General features: G+C 38.8%; 1 protein-coding gene across 2 annotated transcripts in view; it reads right to left on the bottom strand.

The window, feature by feature from the left end:
• Positions 1 to 20748, bottom strand: part of TET2 (tet methylcytosine dioxygenase 2) — a 143973-nt gene extending 123225 nt beyond the window's left edge. For both annotated transcript variants that reach the window (XM_082606896.1, XM_082606897.1), the window contains exon 1: positions 20513 to 20748. The gene's annotated coding sequence lies outside the window, so the exon portion shown is untranslated. The remainder of the gene's footprint in view (positions 1 to 20512) is intronic.
• Positions 20749 to 23896: the final 3148 nt, after the last annotated feature.

Here is a 23896-nt window from a genome sequence, read left to right on the forward strand (position 1 = left end):
TCAACTTTGCATTCTTGCAGCCAATCTGTCATTTTCAAAACTAGACCTTATTTTCTTTACTTACTAAAATGACTCACTGCTATCTCAAGTTTTTCAATAAGCTTGAAATTTTCTTAAAAGAGTAATCCAGGAACTTATCACTTTAGTAAACTGTACACAGTAAATAGCAATTTTATGAACATTTTCCTTCAGGGATTAAAGATAGGTAAACTTTTTATCCTTTGTATTGGTGTGCAGAAGTGAACTTCATCTTAAGAACAAAATCTACATTCTTAAGAGGTTTGAAAAGCAGAATTCTTTTTTACAACATCTATTCCCTCAAGGAATATTTAAAGTTTGGTTTATGGAATTAAGACCAAAGTAACTTTGCTCTCTGCTGTTTCATTTTATGATAAACATTGCAGAAAGTAGAAAAACAATCTGTAAGAAACCCTGAATTCAACCTTCAGAGTTCTGAAATATTTCTCATAAACATACAGGCATCTGAATGCAATACTATTGTTTTTTCCTTGAAAGGAAATAACAAGGTCGCTTACAAAATGCAATGAAACAAATCTTTATTTAATATCTGTGATATGTTGCAAGTAGTCTCACTCACACACACACACACACACACAAACACACACACACACACAAAGTTCAGTGAAATTTCAGAAAATGTTATCTTGTCCAAGGTTTTCATGTTACAGATAAGGAGACAGTAATAAACTTCCTGCCCAGCATCACAGGAAAAGCTGAAGAACTCATTTAAAGCCAATAATGCATTTTTGCAATACCAAATATGTACTAATCCTGTTTGGCCTGTCTGAGAAATGCATGCTATGAACATATGAAGAAGATGATAAGCCTTGGAAGAAGATTAGAAAACAGACTTCCAAAACAGGTGAAGATATGCATATGAAAATGAATAATGCAATCCAGAAGAAAGAAGCTAACCTACTTCTGTAGGTCATTGTAAATGGGCGAATGTAACACGGGCAGCAAGGACTAGCATCATTTCTCAAGAAACAGCTGTAGCTCAGGAGTTGTACCTTGGTGGCACCAGTACATAATTTAAGGATTTCAGTGCCTCAGTAAGTTACACTGTGAGGGATTACTGGTTTCTGTTACCTGGCTATATGGTCACATATCATTATGTCAAAAAAAGATATTAAGTCTTAAATCAACTCTTCTCTGATTTCAGAAAGTTCTCTATTTGGAAGAAAAGTAAAGAAAGAACTACTCTATCAATCTGTATCTCATTTCACTAGCATCAAATAGAATATTAATCATTATGGGATTTTATGCTACTAAATCTTTTTTTTGTTTGTTTGTTTTTGGCGGTACGCGGGCTTCTCACCGTTGTGGCCTCTCCTGTTGTGGAGCACAGGCTCCGATGCGCAGGCTCAGCAGCCATGGCTCACGGGCCCAGCCACTCTGCGGCATGTGGGATCTTCCCGGACCGGGGCACGAACCCGTGTCCCCTGCATCGGCAGGCGGACTCTCAACCACTGCACCACCAGGGAAGCCCCTATGCTACTAAATCTTTGGAATTAGAATTATCTAAAAGTATTGGTCTACATTCAACAAATAGCTATTGTGGGCTTACAATGTTCCAGGTACTGTGCTAGACAAGGGCGGTAACCCGTTAAACAAAACAGAAATAGAACTCCCACCATGAAATTTACAAATCACACTCAAATTCTACTGGATTTTGAGCCTTTAGTAATAAAAACAATAATGAAAGAAAAATGCACTCAAAACACTATGGATTTACATAAGTTTCCCTCCCCCTTTAATGAAAAAAGAAGGTATTTCAAAACCTTTGGAAAACTTGAGTTGGAGAATCATCGATCTATAACTATTTTCCACTATGAAATAAATGTCAAGGACACTTGAACTCAGAAGTAATATTCTGAAGGATATTATCTCATCATGATAGTAGAAGTTAAGAGATATTGAAAACAGTGCCATTTCTCCTAGCTAGAAGGAAGTTGGTAACCACACAACTGAGAGAAAGGAAGCAGAAAGAAGAACATAAGCATTGCTCATCTTTTAGGAGGTTTGAGCTCCAAAATCTATTTATAAATTAGTTGTTTAAAACTTAAGATGGCTTTTCAAATCATGTTTATAATTTAAAGTAGCCTTTTAAACACCTAATGTAACTTAAATACTATCCAATTATAATAACATCAGAAAAGAGTACAGTTGCCGATATGCATGATATTTGAGCTCCAAATGTTTCCTTGGTCCTAGAAACTCCTGGGAGATTGTCTCAGCTGTGCTGTGTGGATCCAAAAGCCTAATTTCACCTATGTGTGCTAAATATATACTTTTATCTATCTTTAATTTCTGACGGGGAGAAAAACACAACACTGGTAGCCTTAAAGGGAAAAGTAGTAAAAAAAAATAAAATTATATCATGACCCCCCTTTTTTCACCATTTCATTCACTCAGACATTCATCAAATATTTATTCAATGCCTACCATGTGCCAGCCACTGTTCTAGGTGCTGAGGCTATATGTGACCCAAACAATGCCTTTGTTCTCAGAACTCACGTCTACTGGAGGGAACAGAAAATAATTTTTTTTTTGGCCATGCCTCACAGTATGTGGGACCTTAGTTCCTGGACCAGGGGTGGAACCTGTGCCCCCTGCAGTGGAAGCTCGGAGTCCTAACCACTGGACCACCAGGGAATTCCCACAAATTGTTTTTTTTTTTTTTAAAGCAGCAACAAATACTCTAGTAAGTGATGATAAACCTAATCAAAGAAAATGAGGCAAGGTAAAGTGTGGCAGTTCTGTTAAATGGTTATGGATTTTATTTCTGAAAAACTAACACTCAAAGAGAGATGAGAAGGAAGGGAAGAAGCAACACATTGGATATCTAAACAAAGGCTTTTCCCAGAAGAGGAAACAGCAAGTGCAAAAACCTGGAGGAAAGAGGACTCTCATTTTGTTGTTTGGACAGCAAGAAAGCCATGGAGATTGGAGTGAGGGAAGAGAACTGGCAAGAAATGGAATCAGAAATGTAAACATTGGCCTGAGACCTTGTAGGCCACAGAAAGAACTTTGCCTTTTATTATTGAGTTAAATGGGGATTCATCGATGGCTTTAAGCAGAGGAGAGGCATGATCTGACTTAATTTTTAAATGACTTTATTTTTAAATGATCACTTGAATTTCTGGGTTTGGGTAAAAGACCTCGGTGAGGTAAGAAAGGGAGGGCAAAGCCAGAAGCAGGGAGACCCATTAGGATAACACTGCAATGTTCAAAGTTAGACATGATAGAGGCTTGGAAGAGTGTGGAAATGGTGAAATGATGGGAAATGGTCAGATTCTGGATATATATCAAAGCTAGAGTCAACAGACTTTGTTGAGGGATTGAATATTTTTACCTGTCTCTTCTTTCCCTAAAGTTAGGGAAGTGGGGCTCTTAGGAAAAGATTATGCCCTTATGGATACTGCACTTATTTTAAAAGATTACTAGACAGTGCAAAATAGTGAAATTTGTTTCACCTCCTTTTCTTACTTACCTGTTACTGAGCAGCAAAATAGGGAAAAAATATGAAGATGAGCAAAGTATCTTCAAGGGCCCAGAAATTATTCAGTCACACCTTAGATCTGCACTGGATGAATCTCTACTGCTAGGAATAATAAGCACAATCACTCACTATGCCTGGGGATTATAATACTGAAGCATGAGGGGGATACTGAGGGCTTACTAAGCAACCACACACACCAAGTTTTGAAAATTAGTCAGTAATGGACTCTAGCACTACTATTATTTTTAAAAGGATTATAAATAAAGTACCAGTAAAACTATAAATATATGTATATATTATCTATGTACATATAACATATAGTGTTTACGCACACATTTTTAAAAGTTGGTTGCACTGTTTCATAGAGATAGAATAGAATGTAATTCTTTCTTTATTTCTGTAATTTTTCTACAAAATTTAACTCATTCCATAGAATTTGAACCACAAGGAGACTGCCATTAAAAAGAATCAATCAGAGGGTATAAGACCTTTTGGAAATTAAAATTCAATTAATATTAAAAAAATCAAAAGAGTTGGGAAAATAAAATATACAGAGAAAACAGGTAGAAAATATGAAAAGAAATACAATAAACAAGAAAAATAAATTGAGGAGGTCCAATGTACAATTTGTGTGAGTTCCATAAAGATAGAGAAGAAAGAAAGAGAGGGGAAGAAATAATCAGAGGTATAATAGAAGAAAAGCTCCTAAAGCTGAACAAAGGGACTTTTTTCCCAGATTGTACAGGATCATTTAGTGCTGAGAAGGATAAATTTTAAAAGAGTCATTCCTAGATACATTTGGATTTAGATATTCCTGTGACCCTTTAATTTTCTGGTGGGACTTCAGAGCGGAAAAGATAAAGATCGAAATAAGCACTTAAATTTTTTAAAAAGCTATCTAAGAAAGATGAACCACATTTATTTCAGATATCTCATAACCAACAATGGATGAAAGACAGCAATGCACCAATGTCTCCCAAGTTCTGAGGAAAAATTACTTTGAACCTGGAATCCTGTCATTATTTTATCAATTAACTCTGAGGAAAAATTCAAGGCATTTTGGACATGCAAGGGCTCAGTTTTCCTCCTACACACCATTTCTGGGAGAAAAAAAAATGGGGGATGTACATCAGTGAAAAGACAAAAAAAAAAAGAATCAAATACCGGGAAAGACATGGGACTAAGGCAATAGAGGACCTAACCAGGAGAATAATGAACAGAAACTAAATCAGAATAGAATAATCAGACAGCATAGAGAAGAATGACTTTAAGAAGAAGGTATATTTCATTCACTAAGTGGTATAATTAAGAAATTTGAAAAATCATTGTGATATATATATTGTGACATTTTTTAGCTGTTCCCATTTTACAGATGGGGAAGCTGATTCAGAGAGGCTAAAGCTGCTGTGTTGAGTAAGAACATACACAGTTTATAAGAAGGCAAGTCAGGATTCAAAACTAGATCTTCCTAACTCCAAAAACCAGATTGTTTGATGGCATCCAGCTGTTTAGAGTTGATTGATTCATTAGAAATAATGAGGCAATGTAGATTCCAGGGAAAACAATATGGGAAAAGCAGAAAAAGCTGGAAGAGGGTGGGAGAGAAAGCTCATACAGGCAAGAACACCAAGGAGGAAGAAATTAGTCACAAAGGAACAGAGTGAAAAAAAGAATAGGGTGAGGGAAACAGAAATGGAAAGGGGCAAGACAAATGGCCATAGTAAAATATTCTATAGGGTTTAGTGAGAAATTTGCAAATGGGGAGATGTTAAAGATAATAGGGACTTCCCTGGTGGTCAAGTGGTTAACAATCTGCCTTCCAATGCAGGGGATGCCAGTTCGATCCTGGTGGGGAACTAAGATCCCACATGCTGCAGGGCAACTATGCCTGCACCACAACTACTAAACCCAAGCACCACAACTAGAGAGCCCACGAGCCACAACCAGAGAGCCCACGCTGCAACGAAAGATCCCACATGCCACAACTAAGACCCGACGCAGCCAAAAATAAATAAATATTAAAAAAAAAAGAACAGTGTAGCTAAGGACACATTTTAAAAAAAATTCAAAATGTATAGGGAATTTAGTTAATCCTATGTCCTGGTTTCTTCCTTAGTAAAATGGGGATAATAACAGCACCAACAAACATAGAGGTGATGGGGGAATTTCTCTGGTGGTCCAGTGGGTCAGATTCCAAGCTCCCAATGCAGGGAGCCCGGGTTCAAGCCCTGGTCGGGGAACTAGATCCCGAATGCATGCCGCAACTATGAGTTCAAATGCCTCGACCAAGAAGTCTGCATTCCGCAACTGAAGATCTTGCATGCTGCACCTGGGACCCGCTGCAGCCAAAATAAATAAATATTTTAAAAATTAGAGGTGATGTGAGAATTGAATAAGATAATCTCTAGAAATGCCTAGTATGGTCCTAGACACAATGTGAATAATTAGTCAGTATTGGCTATTATTAGAATGATAAATATCCTGTTATTCAATTTGAGGTAACTGACTTTACCTTCTGGTGCCTCCGTTTTTTTCTTATTTGTTAATGCAACAGAGAGTCTCTAAAGTTTTTGTTTTTTGCCAGTAACAGTCTATGATTCTGTTTGAAAATGAACTACATTTTTGCAAATCTGACAAATGCTTTATTGAAATGTTGAAGCAAAGGTGGTGGAAATCCAGGTGGCAATATCTTACAAGTAGCTGGAGATGCCTCTAGTTTACATAGCTAGATCTAAAATATGAAAACATATTCAAAAACACACATACATGCACACAGAATCTCTAACCCACAGTCCAGAAAAATCTGTTAAAAGTTCAAAGAGAGATGGATAAAAAAAAGTCCTGGGTAATTCGTTACAAGTAGCAAAGAGTTTGAAACAAATCTTTTAAATGTTCATAGCTTGTAATAGAGAACTTATTTACTGAAACCTCTATATTCTCCTTATTTATAATATGTTTTCCCCTCACCCTTTTAGGCCCTTTTCCATGTTTAAATATACTAGCTTGGTATTTAGTTGTATAGATACCATCACCTTACCATTATTACATATTTTCCAAAATTACCCCTCACATCCCCCCCCCTTTATCATGATTCTACCAGATAAGAAGGGGGTTTTCCCCTGTACTGTTGTAGATATAAAGCTCTTAAACAAAGTCATTCGATATAAACATATTCAGTGATTTTGAAAAGCATTTTTATATGTGGTAGATAAATAAAACAAATAAAACAGAAGGTTTTATTTGTTTTATTTATCTACCACATATAAAAATGTGGTACCACATTTTTACATAGGTAAAACGTTTACATAGGTAAAACATACCACACATTTACATAGGTAAAACAAATAAAACAGAAATAATGGGTGAGAAACAATTTTAAAACCAGAGAAAATGGCAGCTCTAGCTCCAATTGTCTGTTCCCATGCAGGTATGTAGTAATACTATTAGAGCTGGTTGAGTTGCCATAAAAGCTTCCAAAAGAGTCTGAGTCAGCTTGGTTACCAAAGAGAGTGACACTCTTTAAGAGCTTTGTCACCTCCAGTCCTTGGTTAGTAAAGCACTTACTCACTTGTCTGAGTTAAAAGCTCCTATTTTAAGTTCAAAGTAGAAAATTCCCTTTGGGTGGTAATGATAGTTTAAAATAAACAATTTGGGGGTTGGAGGGAAAGCCTGCTTTAAGCATCTACTCTATTTCCCCTCCAGACAAGTTTTACTACAATCAGGGCTTTCTTATTCTCTATCAGTATTCATGACCTAGGTCGTCAAACAGTTTCTAAGATACAGACCACCCCTTCCCCCACTGTTACATCACTGGTGTTCAGAATTCTGGAACTGTGTGTGTAAACATTAAAGCCATGTGTGCTTGACCACATGGGAAGGCATCAGGATGACCTAGGACTCCTACGCAAGAGGGAACACCCTGGCGCCAATCTTAACATCACCAAGCCAGCTGTTTGTTTTTATGTGTGAGCGTCTATGCGACTCCTCAACAGTCTTCTAAAGGGATCATATAAAAACAGTTTACATAAAAGACCCTGGGAATTTTGTGCACCTTCATGATATTTGGAAAAATGCATGGCATCAGTATTTTTAAATTTTATATTCATAGACAGAGAGTTTTATTATGGTTTGTTTAATTAACCATTTCCAGCAATGAGGACTTAACTCACATATCAAAAGTCCAAAACTTTTTGAGTGAGGGCACACACACATGCTCTCAATAGTAGCTGGAAAGAGAAAACAACCTAAAATTCCTACATTGCATCTTGATACATATCTTTCACATTCAATCTACCATTTTGGTATTTTACAATACAGAGACAGTTATCAGTCAGTCTCATCTTTATGAAGGAAGCCCATCTTTTGAACAAATCAATGTTTATTGAATGCTTGCCACTTCAGGTAAAACAAAAATACAGTCAAATAAAGTTATATTTAATCCCTTTCCTAGCAAAAATGCATTAATTTACGGCCTTTATCAAATTCTGAGCTCTTTCAGCTTATAACCATATATAATTTTCTGTCCAGTAAAGGCATAAGAAGAGGGGAAAATATTAATGTTCTAATACAGGGTAAGATCACCCTTGTGAAAGCTCAACAGTGTTCGGACATGGTACTGCTCTTAGTAAGAAAGTATATTCATAAGTAATTTCACACAAACTTTCACTGTTTGGGCCAGGGGTAATTAAGATAAATACACCATCTTCAGGCCAAAACAATGAAAAGCATGCAACTAAAACAATTTTTAATGCTTATAATCTAAATTCACCGTATCTTAATTCAATGTATTAGAAAAGTACAATAACTTATAACGTATTTAGTGGTTATAAGTTATATCTTTTCAAATCCAGAAGGAACCTGTACTAAGAAAAGATGAAAAATGTCTATCCTCAGATTTCATTGTGTTGGTTAAATGAGTCACTCTTTTGATAATTTCTTCTAAAAGTGAGCAGATACAGATGTTAAACATCTGAAACTTAAATTTCTAAATCTCATATGTAAATAATAGATTTGGAGAGATAACCTCTAAATTATTCCAGATCTAAACTTCTCTTATACCAAACATTACTTGGTACTTCGTTTATCTCTTGGAGAAAAAAAAAAAAATCCTTTATTTTTAAAAGTTAAGAAAATTCCTTCCATTTACAGTACCACATTTCAAAGATTCTGATCTTTCCTCTTTTTAGAAAGATAGTGTAATTAGAAAAAATATATATTCTATGAAAGAAGAGTTCAAAGAGCCCAACTTTTAAAGTAACTACAAGTTCATTTTTTGATTTAATTTCAATTCTATGTTAGGCTAGAAGGTTTCTATTTTTGGATAATCAATGATGACATCCATCTAAAATGATCCTAAGATGCAATACAAAAAGAACTCAAAATTTACTCATATTTTAAATATTCCAACCAGTCAATTTGCAATTTACAATGAAACAAAGCATCAGGAAACATATACCAGATACATAGGAGTAGACATAAATTCTTGGTGCTTTAATTTATTAACTTGAGACTTTTTTAAAAATTGATATATATATATATAATTCTTAAAATCAATATGGAAAAGGAAGGACAATTCCCTAAGTATAGAAATCTAATTTGTTTTTTAAACACCATGTCTTGATATGTAATTTAAAATGGAGAAGGGCTGAGGGAGGTGTGGTGATGAGGAGTTGAAAAGGGAGCTGAGAAGGGATGGGGATGGGTAATGCGGGACTGGATATGGAGGATGATCAAACAATCGTTTTCTTGAGTATTCTGCGGTCAGAGTGTCTAGTTGGGCAAGTCAGTTTATGAATTCTCTTGCATCTGAAGGTGCTTACACATGAGAAAATAAACTTAAAAAAAAAAAAGCATTTGTGAGACTGGGTGGCAGGCATGTGCCCTTCAGTCACAAGTGGCACTGTAAATTACAACCAAAACCAAGGCACAAATTGCCCACATTTTGCAAAAATCACACAAAAAAAGTTTGTCATAACTGGTTCTGTTTGTTGCAGGAGGAAAAAAAAAGAGTAATTCTATATTAAGGCACAGCCTTTGAGACTTTGGTAGGAAAACTGCATATTGGGTGGATCCTGACCTAGACACCTTGATCCTTGATTCATGACCCCATCAGAGCCACACAAGGGCTCTCTGACTATGAATTAAACTGTTTGATTCCTCTGCGCCCAGGAACACACAAAGCCTGTACTCTCAGCTGTTACATAAGAGGCTCTGGAATCCCTGGATGATGTTTGTAAATAGCGCTGCCATGCGCATGGAACCCACGTGTCCCACGTGTCAAATGTTGACGTGACTGTGTGAAGTGTCAACAAGCTCTGAAGAGAAACCTCCTATTTCTTTTGCCCTAAAAAAAGAGCATGTGGGTGTCAAGGAATTATTTCCAGGGGAGATTTTTTTCTCTCCCCCCATCTCCAGCAAAAAAAAAAAAAAAAAAAAAAGTGGGAAGAAGAACTGGAGGAAATGACCAATCTCCATCACTTTTCTTCTTATGTAACTCCTGACCTGAGGACATGATCAAAATTAACTGTCTAACTAAATTTAGGGTAAGTTTTGTAATCTCAACAATGCATTCTGAATGCACTTTCTACTTCCTCTCATCCGACTTCTTGTTTTTCTTATTATGAGAGATAGTATTACAACCACTAGAACGACACTAAGCAGTCAAATAGTTTGCAAAGTAACAAATCTCCATCCAAATAAAATTACAATATGACCCTTTCAGAGGAAAGTATCCAATAGCTTTGTTTGGGTGAACAGAAACACAATTTAGTATTCTACCCTCTTATTTTAAATTTCATCCTCATGGACACTAATTGTATCTTTTATCATGGATTTGTGAACAGAAAACAAACTCCATTCCTTAAGGAGTCTAAATTCTTACCAATATTAGAGAAAACTGACAATGTCAACAACTAAGCTTTTTATCCCTAAATATGAAAAGTTGCCCATAATCTTCAGGATTACTTAAAGCACAACAAGTTATAACAATGTAAAAAAACTGATACAAACTGTCAGTAATAAATTAAACTGTGTTTTAAAAAATACACTGCCTTCAAAAAAAATCTCAAGCATTTTTTTAGTCATTTTAAAATGCCATATTCTATATCTTTTATATAATTGATACAAAATGTTTTTAAATTACATATTAAATATGAGTTGCTGTCTATAAAATGTCCTACTTGAAAAGTATCACATTTAAGAGTAAGCAGGTTAAGTTTCAAAATATTGAAAATTTAGTTCCCAAAGTTAACCAAATGTCCTTTCTAATTTTGATTTCCAGTAGACACACATAATTCATAGTCATTTAAAAAGGTAAGTTATTAGTAAAATGTCTACTAGCTTCATTTTCTGCCAATGTTTTTCTCCAAGCTATAATGTGGTAGACAATTCCAAAATTAAAAACCATTTAGGTGATTGGATTGGAATAAAGATAGATGAAATCTAGAATGAAAAGTTTAAAATATGTGCTTTCTTGCTGAAATGTACCTGCTTCTCTTTTTACAAAAACAAATAATGTATGTGTTGAGTATTTTTAGATTGGAAGATTTGTTCTTCCCTCATTTTAAAAATATTTTTCCAGTTTTACTGAGAAATAATTGACATACATCACTGTATGTTCTTCCTTCATGTTTGAAAAGTATCCATTTATGGTATTTTTTCCTCTTATCAATTATGTTTGATACATGAAAGTATGAATATAAAGTGAATTAATGTTTTAATAACTGAATTCACTTTTTGAGATGCTCACTCCAATTTTATGAACTATCAGACACTTTATTTGCACTAATAATTTCTTGTTCTGTTATGATGTATGCAGTAAGACAAACAAAAAGCTAATAATCATCCAAACTAATTAGTGGGTGTCCAAAAGTAATCCTTTTAATGCAAAAACCATGAAAGGTTATAAAAGAGCTGACAGAACTTTATAGCCAATGGCAAATGTGAAAATTCTATAACTTCAAACAAAAATGGAAAAAGTAGTGAAAGAACAAACAGTTTAAAAACTAAATTAATAGAGACAAGACAGTAGGTTACAGATGGAATCTGGGTATAGTATCATTGTATTATTTTTAGATTCTGGTGCTTTACTTTAGAATAAGCACAACTAATAAGTAAGGTATTTTTAAATGGGTGTCCTTGTTTCTCAATGCAGGCAGGAAAGAAAAACAGGAGAAATAACTCAGAGATAGACCATGTTATATCCTCTGGGCTTCACTATCATTATTTAAGCCCTTTTTTCCTTTTATACTGCAAGACAAAAAAAAATCAATTTGAGGAGAAATATATAATAAAAACCCACCTTGAGAGTTGGGTGAATAGTTTCCATTAAAGTATAATCTGAACATAGAAACCAGATTTAATACTCTATCAAGAAAAAGACATGACTTGGTAAGGCAGGTTTTAGTAATAGCTAATAAAGCATGACAATAGCAATTAAAATTATCATTACTTTGTGACATCCACAAAATTGTGACAAATCTCAAAATAGCAAAAGTAGCAAATGAAAAACATCAATACTATGTATGGCATACATTCATGGGAGACCTACTGTCTATGCCTGACATGGGCAAGTCTGCTCTCTCTGAAGAGAGAAGTCCATTAGCAAAAATCCACAGCCCACTGTTTTTCTTTTGAATACAGTGTATTTTTCAATAATAATTACTTATTAAAAGGTAAGCTAAAAATATTTTTTAAAAAATCAAAATATCCCTAATTTGAAAAGGTGTACAATTTTTGGAACCACATTAAATAAAGCAAAGATGGAGTACTACACTCAAATTCAGTGAGCAGCTTTCTGAATATTATAGAGATACTAGTATGAAAATCTATTATCAGCTGAGTTGGTTCAAAAAGTGTTGCAAGAAACAAGAGATGGTAAAAGCAAATAAAACTACTCATTTCTCCCATAAGGAAGACCAGACCTATATTCTACTTTATTGCTTTCCATAATAATCACTACATCAACTTCCTGATGGGTCAAAGGTTCTAACATGAGTGTCTAACTTGGGCCTGTCACAAATACACAACAAACATACAAGTAAATGCTACAATCATACTCTTAAAAGGTATATCTGGGTCATTTCTACAGCTGTTCCTTGAAAAAGTAACGATTACAGCAATTACATAAAGCCAAGACATGTCCCCATTGAGTACAATAACGTGTACATTATTAAAGCTGAATGCTTCAAGATCATTGGCTTTCCCCCACACTGTTATCAGTCATGGCACCAAGCTATGAGATCCAATTGGCAGCATTCTAATCAGAATAAAAGGGAAAGGAGTATTGCTTAACAAAAAGAATGTTTGGTATCTAGAATTACATAAAGTTAGAAATTCAAATAACGCCAACCCCAAGTAATTCACTGTGTGTGTTCAAAATTATGTCCTAATTTCATAGGGTCTAGACTTAAAAATCTGCACTCATTTTACCATTAACAGTCTGTAAAATTCTGTTGGTGTTAGTAAAGACTGTGGCTATTTACCATTAGCAGTCTGTAAAATTTTGTTGGTGTTTGTAAAGACTGTGGCTATATGTGGCGAAACATGGAGAGCCATCAACATTCTGATCCTCTTTCCCACTTTGTCTTGGCATCACAAAGACGGCTGCAGACCAGTTTCTTTTCTTAACCCTATTTTACGTGTATATTGTTAATAATGCTGCTATGAATATTCAGGTACAAGTTTTTGTGTAGACAGGTGCATGCATTTTAAGTCTCCTTTTATGACTTTCCCTATATAGCCCAAATTATAGCTACATTTTCATCATTAGTGGTAAAGAGGCGGTATAGCATAATGGTCAAAAGACTGGCTCTAGAGACTGACTGGCTAAATTCATATCCTAGCTAAGCCACGTACTGGCTGTAGGAACTTGGGCGAGTTATTTAATCTCACTGTGTATTAGTTTCTTCTCCAGAGATAGGGATAACAACAACACCTACCTCTAGAGTTGTGATGAGAATTAAATGATATAACTTGCAGTGTCATAAAACATTAAAACAACTTAAAATATTTTTAATGCAAAAGTATTTTAAGCAAAAAAAAACCTTTTGAGTAAACAAAAACCTATATTCTGATGCACATTTTGATAAGCCATGGTAGTATGATCACAAGATTGATGAAACAGAACTGTGTTAAACTTTTTTGTTTTGGGGGAAAAAAAGGTTTAAAATTATCTAATCATGTGATAAAATGGTAATAGAACTAAATATATATATATACACAAGTATACAAGTCAAATGGGAAATCTGAGTAAGATTGGTAGACTGTATCAATGTCAGTCTCCTGACTGTGATATTATACTGTAGTCTTGCAAAATGTTACCACTGGGGAAAATTGGGCAGAATGTTCATGTTCAATTATTATTATTTCATACAACTGCATATGAATCTACAATTAGCTCAATAAAAATTTCAATTAAAAATATGTGGGGCTTCCCTGGTGGCGCAGTGATTGAGAGTCCGCCTGCCGATGCAGGGGACACGGGTTCGTGCCCCGGTCCGGGAAGATCCCACATGCCGCGGAGCGGCTGGGCCGGTAAGCCATGGCCGCTGAGCCTGCGCGTCCGGAACCTGTGCTCCGCAACGGGAGAGGCCACAACAGTGAGAAGCCCGCCTACCGCAAAAAAAAAAAAAAAAAAAAGTGATCCCTAGGACTTCCCTGGTGGCGCAGTGGTTAAGAATCCGCCTGCCAATGCAGGGGACACAGGTTGGAGCCCTGGTCTGGGAAGATCCCATATGCCGTGAAGCAACTAAGCCCATGCGCCGCAACTACTGAGCCTGCACCCTAGAGCCTGTGAGCCACACTACTGAAGCCCGCGCGCCTAGAGCCTGTGCTCCGCAACAAGAGAAGCCACGGCAATGAGAAGCCTGAGCACCGCAACAAAGAGCAGGCCCTGCTCACCGCAACTAGAGAAAGCTCGCACACAGCAACAAAGACCCAACACAGACAAAAATAAATAAATAAATGAATGAATGAATGAATTATTTTTTTAAAAAATAAAAGTATGTGATCCCAGTATAAATTTACTAAACATCAATCAACCGTATGCTTATAATGACTGGCTTTTATAGGACAACTGCCATAACCTGTAGAAGTTACATTTAAGGAGAAAGCACCATCATTACTACCATCATCAGCAACACCAACGCCTTTTACATTATTTTTCTTATGCACTTAGAATAGATTACACATTTTCTAATTAAATGACTTTTTGCTACTTCTACATCATTTATTAAAACTTTTTTCCCCTCAGCTTTTATTGAGAGTAACTGACATATAACATGATGTAAATTTAAAGTATACAATGCAATGATTTGTAATAGGTATATATTGGAAAATGATTACCACAATAAGGTTACTTAACACATCCATGACTTCATATCGTTATGATTTTTTGTGTGTGTGATGAAAACTTTTAAGATATACTCTCTTAGCAACTTTTAGGTATACAATACAGTAATGCTAACTACAGTCACCATACTATGCATTACAACCCAGAACTTATTCATTTTATAACTGGAAATTGGTACCCTTTGACCACCTTCACCCCCTACCCCCGACCCCCAACTCATTAAATCTTGATTTAGTAGTATACCACTAGATTCTATTACAGAATAAAAAGACATGGAAATCAGTGCCTCCCTTCCAACAGACATAAATCTAACTTAAAAAAAAGTTTACAGTATTTTTAGTGAAGCAACCAGTTATTTTATGTCCTAAATTGTCCTCCAAAAATGCTTCATTCCAATTCATTCATCTTTTTATGTATCCTCAGATTATTTGGAGCTTGATTTCAAGTCAGTTTGAGGAACAACCCTTAGTGAGTATAAGATATCGATCTCAAAATTCTTAAAACTGCAGGTAGGTTGACATTATCACTGAATTTAATTTTACACAAAATATTAAAAATCCACCTACCATCAATTTATACTTCTTGAAGCCTGGCACATTTAACTGCATTTCATGACAAGTGGAGAAAGCATAAATTGAAGCTGATAGAATTTACTATTTTGGAATGGGCAACCAAAATCCATTTTATTGAGAAAAGATTTTATATCTATCTTAGGTATTTTCTGCAATGTACAACCCAGAATAAGAATAACGCTGGAAATAAGCAGATACATACAATCCTTTTTGGCTTGCAGTTACAATGATTCAAGGTGTCTTGCTTTGCACTCTTCCCTCCAGGAACTCTTCTCTCCCACTACACACCAATCCAACATATGAACTATATAACCTCCTTAAATAATGGCACAGTATTTATAAAGTTTTGGCAGTGAGTCAAAATAGAAATTGGAGATCTAGACCAAGTAAATACTGTATATTTGGCAAAATCATTTGTGGTTGTGTTCTTCAGCACAGTTTCCAAGATAACCACCAACTCTACTTGGCAACCTGACTCTCCCACAGTTAAGGCTCCAACTGTAAAGCTGTCTTGAGAGATATTTTCCTGCTACTGGATTTGGTGCCATTGCTACTCTTAAGAACTACTGTGCAATGATGGCATGATAGTTGAGAAAATGTTATTTTGATGAACCAAAACTGACAGCTAGCTGGTCCAAAGTCTTAACCTGTCCCCATGACAGGAAACAATTAGAGTAAAACAGTCTACATGGTTGTTTACAAAACAAAGAAGACTCCCTCTAGTAACTGAAGATTGCTAAGACTATTAAAGTCTATTAAACAATGATAACATCAACAACAAAGACAACAATTAAACTTGTAGAGGCAATTAGGGCATTAAAAAAAAGCAGATTTAACATTTTCGAAGTATTAAACATTCTAAAATGTCAAACATCCATAGCTTTTGAGAACATTTTATTTCAAACTAATTTCTTAAGAATTCATATGAATTTACTAACTTGGATTCGGTGCAGTATGAAAAATAAAGTTTCTGCCAGATGTGTCTGTGAATCATAGGAAGAACTTCTTAATGAGATACACAAATAAGGAAAGATTGGGCTGGCCAAAAAGTTCATACAGGTTTTTCAGTAACATCTTAACAAAAACCCAAACGAACTTTTTGGCCAACCCAATACATTTCAGTAGTGACATTTGGCTTACAACACTGTGTATGGGTGGAGCCTTGGAGAAACTGATAGAGAAATTCTAACTGCAACAAGTGAAACCAAAACATTAACTCCACTCTTTGTTACCTAATACAAGTCTAGTGCCCAAACAGAACTTTGGAAGTCTGTCATAACAACTCTCAGGCAGGTGCATTTCACTTGTTCTGGAAGTGATGTTGACCTGCCAAGTCTAGGTCCATGCACAATTGAATCAGAATCCTATCAATCCCTCTGGCTCCTGGCATGGACCAACACAATACCAGATCTAATTAGAGCCATAAGAAGAGTTTGGTAAATGTGTGAATTTAAACAAGGCAAGAGACTTCCCTCATTCCAAGTTAATTTCTCATTAACCATTAGTTCAATTTAAAAAATAAGCAGGGGACTTCCCTGGTGGAACAGTGGTTAAGATTCCGTCTGCCAGCACAGGGTACACAGGTTCAAGCCCTGGTTTGGGAAGATCCCACAAGCCGTGGAGCAACTAAGCTCGTGTGCCACAACTACTGAGCCTGTGCTCTACAGCCCACGAACCACAACTACTGAGCCTGCATGCCACAGCTACTGAAGCCCACGTGCCTAGAGCCCGTGCTCCGCAACAAGGGAAGCCACCGCAATGAGAAAAGCCTGTGCACCACAACGAAGAGTAGCCCCCACTCACCACAATTAAGAGAAAAGCCCGCGTGCAGCAACAAAGACCCAATGCAGCCAAAAATAAATAAATAAATGAATAAATTTATAAAAAATAAGGAGGGCTTCCCTGGTGGCACAGTGGTTAAGAATTCGCCTGCCAATGCAGTGGACACGGGTTTGAGTCCTGGTTCAGGAAGATCCCATATGCCGCCGAGCAACTAAGCCAGTGCGCCACAACTACTGAGCCTGCACTCTAGAGCCCGCGAGCCACAACTACTGAAGCCTGTGCACCTAGAGCCTGTGCTCTGCAACAAGAGAAACCACTGCACTGAGAAGCGTGCGCACCACAAGGAAGAGCAGCCCCCACTTGCCGCAACTAGAGAAAGCCCACGCGCAGCAACCAAGACCTATCACAGACAGACAGACATACATACATAAATGAATGAATGAAATTTTTGGAGAATCCAGGTAGTACTGACTCTCACAAATATGGTACATGAAAAGCTGAGGTTATGTCTTTCACTGTAAAGTATCCCATGCTAATTAAAATAATTTTTCTAGGGCTTCCCTCGTGGAGCAGTGGTTAAGAGTCCGCCTGCCAACGTAGGGGACACAGGTTCGTGCGCCGGTCCGGGAAGATCCCACATGCCACGGAGCGGCTGGGCCCGTGAGCCATGGCCGCTAAGCCTGCGCGTCCGGAGCCTGTGGTCCGCAACAGTGAGAGGCCCGCGTACCGCAAAAAAAAAAAAAAAGAAAAAAAAATTTTTTTTTTCTAGTAAAGGAAAAAGTAATATTTTCTTGTTTTGGTGAATAATATGCACATCTCCTCCTTATAATCATTGAAGCCCCTCATACAATATTAATTAGCAGCTATTTTCAGAAAAGAGTCTAAATTGGATGCTGGGAAAGAACAAGCTTTCATGGTCACAATCAAAATTATTAATCAATGTAGATATCCTTATTTATCAATGTGATATATCTATTAGTTGAATAGCCTTAAGACAGTATATACAACATCTGAAAAGTCCCCCAAAAGTAGTTACATACCACTGTTAGCAAAAGAAATTATTTATTTTAAATTCTGAATTGCTGGAATAATTAACCAGTTTTCTCAACAAATAGTAAGCATTTATGCTAAATTCCTAAGTGTCTTCTTTATTATTTAGGACAAATAAGAACTAACCAAATGAGCTGTTTCTATTCCACAGAGATGAGTAATATGTCTCCCTTGTAATCATGCCTCCAATATCAATGATTAAAGTAAACTTAACTGCTTTTCCAGAGATCAAAATACAAGGAGTTACAAAGTGAACTACTGAAGACAAATAGTTTTGGAAATCCGATTTATGGAGTAATGTCCATTACTGTGCTTTTCCCTCTGTCCATCTTTTAACCATGTCCATGCCTTCTAAACTTGTTTGACTTTCCAATCTTTCACTAACACTTCTCTGCTTGATAACATTTTAAAAATCAGTATTTATTGTGTTGAAATTTATATTCTACTTCAAACCTATTACAAGACACACATGCAAACATGGAAAAGAATATAACTCCCCTCCAGTATTTCAACTTTTCATTAAAATGCAAATATAATGATTTTCATTAGCCAGGCAACAATACCCACAGTCTTAAATCAAACCCAACCCAACCCAACCATCTTTTCTATGTACATTCCAACTGTCCCTAAGATATACTCTTCCTCTTATGTTGGATCATTTGTTGATGAATATTTTTAGATTTGTATTTGCCATTATTATCCCTGATTGGAGAGGGAAAAGCACAATGTGTGACTCGAGATTTTAAATTTTGGATATATCCTACCCCCTAGACAGACAAATATAAAAATACTTCACTAAATTTTCAACAACCGGAAAATGATCCTTTTTCAATTCCTAAACACTACAAGAAGGAAGAAAACTCACTCAATGCAATTAAAAGTATGTCATGAGGGTAATAGCCAGTAAATTTCACTTATATTTCACATGCGACCTTCTCAGCAGTCTATCCAGCCCACGCCTTATTTGCCATAGGTAGAAAAGTCTCCATAGAAACTTAGCTTAATATCGCTAGATGAGCAGCCCCAATGAAAGAGAGTCAGCAACATTCATGTGTGTAAAAAGGAGGAGGAAGAGGAGAAAGAGGAGAAAAGGAAGAGGAAGAAGGGGAAGAAAGGGGAAGAGGAAGAAGAAGGAGTAGAAGAGGAAAGAGGATGAGGAGAAAAGAGACAGAGAGAAAAGCAGAGAGATAAAAGACCAAAGAAAAGAGAGCAGCCAAGAGGGAAAGAGAAATTTGGATGGGACTGTTAGAAATCTGCTCTCTACGTCTCTGTTTCTTTACTGGGATTGGGTTTCATTTCTTTCGGCGCCCCTGACCTTGCAGTCTTCCAACTCTCCACACTCCCCCCCCCCCGCCCGCCCGTCCCCTCCCCCGGCCTGCGCCTGCCTTTGTGTCTGCCTGTCACTTACCGGGGAACCCGACGAAGCTGATTCGGGAGAAGCACAAAGCCAGGACACAGATTTGCCCACAAATTCTCTCACACACATTCCCCAGGCTGGAAGGTACAGCCCATCGCAGAGCTGATGTACCTCGAGAAAAGTGGTTTCGGGTCTTATTGGGGGAACCAGAGAAACTATTCTTTCCTCTCTCGCTCGGCACCGCTAACAAAACGCGCGGACTTCAGGAAAAAACAAAACCCCACTGAGTGGACTCCTGTTCCACTCGCCTGACACTCGCTGAGCGCAGCCCCCGAAAAGGGGGACACGGGGCAGAAGGGGGCGGACGCAAACGCACACCCAGACCCAGAGCCCCAGCGGAGAAAAGGGTCGAAGACCACTCCGTCTGTGTTCTCCCCAGGGCGGGCGAGGATAAACCCGAGGCTCGTCTGCCTTCCACGAAGGGAGGGGGTGGGGAAGCTTCAAGGGGAAGGTCGTGCCCCCCACAGCTGAACTATTTTAGAAAGGAAAGCAGAGAAAAATCACTTTCCGGAGGATAAAAGGCCGGGAAAGCAGCCGGCCGGACTCACAAAGGTAAGTTTTCTGGGCGAGGAGGACACGAGCACTAGCAGGAGAGAGAGGAGGACACAGAACTACAGGTTTAAAGGGGGGTGGGGGGGAATTAAAACTATATTTGTCAGCCATGTTGAAGAGGCTCCAGTAATTTGTGAAGCTTCCCTCTTCCCTCTTGGTATTTGTGGGTGACACTGAAGGCTTTGCTCCCCAGTCCCCACAAGCCCGAGAGAAAGCGCAGGGGAGAGGAAAGGGAGAGTTTCGCGGCACAAGAGAAGCGCTCTGACCTCGTTCTCGTCCCTCAGCCTTGCAGCAATCCAGCAGTGGCAGTCGGGTCTCCTTTCTAACAAATCCTAAAGGGCAGCCATCTTGCTTCCTTCTGCTTCTCTACGAAAGCAGCCTAGCCTCCGCATCAATATTCATAAGGCAGTTTGACGTCTGTTCTCATCACTCGGCGGGGCCGGCGTCTCGGGGCGGCCGCGGCGAGGGGGCGGACGTGACTCGCATGCGAGCCGGGCCTGGGCGCGCGGCGCTCGCGAGGAGGCGGCGGGGCCGCCCGAGCTCTCGCCGCAGCCGCCGCTCTCCTCCTCCTCCGCCTTCTCCGCCCCGCTTCCTCCTCCTCCTCCTCCGCCTCCTCCCCCTCCACCCGGCCGCCGCCTCCTCGTCCCGGTCTCTGCCGCCGCCCCGGGGCCCTCGGCCCCGGCTCCCCGGGAATCGGCTCCCCGCCCCGGGGCTCCCCGCACAAAAGCCGGCGGCCCCTGGGGCCGAACGAGGGGGCGCGCGGTCGAGGCCGGGGCTGGGGAGCCAGCGGGGGGAGCCGTGGGCCCGGAGGAGCGCGGGGCGGGGGCGCGCGGGGGAAGGTCCGGCCCCCGGGACCCTCGGATGGGTTTCCACTCCGGTGAAGGCGCGGGGCGGGCGCGAAGGGGTAGGTGGCGTGCGTCCCTGGCAGGAGGCTGAGAGACCCCAGCTTAACCTTTGAAACTTTTTGCTGGTACCGCACCCCACCGCCTCCTTAGAGTAGGAGGGCACGCCCCGCCGCCCCCGCCCCGACTCCCACCTCCTGGCAGGTATCCCCGCACACGCCCCCTCGCGCACCCACCCCCTGGTAGGTCCACCCGCCCCGCCTCGTTCCCGCTTTGGCATCCTCTCCACACAGTCGCTTTCATCTCGCTCAGCAGAAGCACTCCCCAGTTTCGCGGAGGGCATGCCCTTAGTGCTTTAGGGGCCTGTAGTTTTAAAGACTCGACAAATTAGGAATTTGACCCAGGCCCGCTTCTCCCCGCCCCGGTCCACCTTCTGTTTACTTTGGCCACGTGGGCTGGGAAGAAGGATTCACGCAGATCCGAGAGGGCTTTCGCACCGGTGACTCTCTACTTCGCGCTGGATTCGGTTGCAAGAAATAAATCTGCACTTTCAAATGCTTAAATTTACCCCCATAAGAGCCTCTATTTTGAAAAAATGTCCAGCCTTATAATTAAGTAATGAAGAAATCGACCCATAAAGAACTAAACGCCGAATGACGGACGCTCGATTTTCCCTGAAGTTCGGAATTCTATATAACCGCTCGCATCCACTGACAGATTTTCTTTTCCATTGCCGAGTAGTTTTACTTCTCTTTTTAATGCTATTTTTTCTAATCATAAATATTTTATGTGAAGATGAGATAAAGAACAAAGCCCATGTGAATTGGAATATCAGATGGTTTTTGAGATTTGCCCTCTATTAGAAGTTCTCACGTTACTGGCATTCAAATATTAGATAGACGTTTTGGACACATCTTTTACGGGATCACTACATTGTGATCACGATACTCTTAAGTAAACACAAGATATTTTGTGTAGCTCACGGTTTTTTGTCCGCATATTTCTTTAGAAGTCTTTACCTAATTTTATGAAATCGGAATATTTTCTCTTTGAAAAGGGTTAAAAAAGGAACTCTTTGTATGTGTCACATTGTTACTAAGAAGAGCGTTTGAAGTGAAACACTGTTTATTCATACACTTTGAGACAAAGTTGACTTCGATTTCTGGTTTTGCACTAGACTAAGTAAAATCGTTCGTTTCCCTAAGCCTTCATGTAAAATGAATTTCCATCTTTTCTAATTGTACACTAATGTGTCATTGAAGTCTTGGCAATTGCTAATGGACTTTAAGCTGTTAAAAAGGTGCCTTGTGATTTGTTTCTCAAGTCCAAAAAGTAAAGTTTTCCGAAGGCTGTGACGTACAGTTGTGCAGCGCACAGAACAGCAGAATTGTGGAAAGCATGAGCTTTGGAGTCCACAGAGGCAGATGAATCTTGACTCCACCCTAACTAAATGTGTGACCTTGAGCATGGTACTTAACCCTTTGTGTATATCAGTTTCCTCACCTGTCCAACACCATCTAAAACAGTGTGGCTGTGAGGATTAAATATGATACTAAGCGCCCAGGTGGTTATTACTACTGGTTATTACTATTACCAATCATAAGCCATCTATTTTCAAGAGTTTTTCTTGTTTAACTAGAAGTATAGAAGTAATTATATGTCTTCCTACATTGAATAACATGGCAGATATTGTATTGGCATGTGTCTGATATAAACACCCAAATATGCCCTTCTGTATATGATAATTGGGGAAATGGTCTGTAGGGTCACCTCCTCCTCATCTTTTAAACCTCTCTCTTTGTTGTAGCAGGTGGTTCTCGTCTACCTGGAATCATAGATGGCTTGCAGTTGGTTTTGCAACAGGCCCTGAACCTTTTCTTGCCAACTTCTTCCTTTGCACCTCCACCCCACCCTTAACCACCATGACATTTGTTAATTGAAAAGAAAATGCCTTACTCCTCTTGGCTGTTATGACTTTTCAACAGCAAAAGGAAGTAAAATTCTAAAGGTCTCCAGGTGTAAAGTATCTTAGTGAAATTTTGTATTGTTGATTTTTTAAAAACCTCTTTCTTACTTGCTATTTCTGGGAAAGATAAGCTATAGTGAAGATAATCAGTTGTTGACTGGATATTAGTGCACATTTGTATGGGTAATTCGGAGCAAGCTTTTATTAATTGTGTGCATTCTTAAGATTTCTCCTCTTACAGATGTGGTTAATCTATTTTTAAAAGATAATTTGCTGTTTTAACAGCAGTCAATTGCTATCAAACTCCTTACCATTTTCTTTCTTTTTCTCCAACTAGAAAGACCAGCACTACTTCCACACAGAAAAATACTTGCTTCCTTACCAGAGGAAAAAAACTAATAGAACAAGTCCCATGACGTGCTATTCTGTGTTAGAAAATTGACTTGATTGGGCTGGGCACCTGCTGTCTAACTCAATTGCTCGGTCTCTAAGCCTCGTAGGGTGGAGGCAGCTTCCTGTCTGCTCTGTCCTTTAAAGAGCTGACAACAGGGCTTTCCTCGTGGCGCAGTGGTTAAGAATCCGCCTGCCAATGCTGGGGACACGGGTTCGAGTCCTGGTCCAGGAAGATCCCACATGCCGCGGAGCAACTAAGCGTGTGCGCCACAACTACCGATCCTGCGTTCTAGAGCCAGCGAGCCACAACTACTGAAACCCGTGCTCCGCAACAAGAGAAGCCACCGCAATAAGAAGCCCGCACACCGCAAAGAAGAGTAGCCCCCGCTCTCCGCAACTAGAGAAACCCTGCGCGCAGCAACGAAGACCCAACGCAGCCAAAAATAAAT

The sequence above is a fragment of the Mesoplodon mirus genome (assembly GCF_964341445.2).
Source record: "Mesoplodon mirus genome assembly, chromosome: 2".
NCBI classification, from domain to species: domain Eukaryota; kingdom Metazoa; phylum Chordata; class Mammalia; order Artiodactyla; family Ziphiidae; genus Mesoplodon; species Mesoplodon mirus.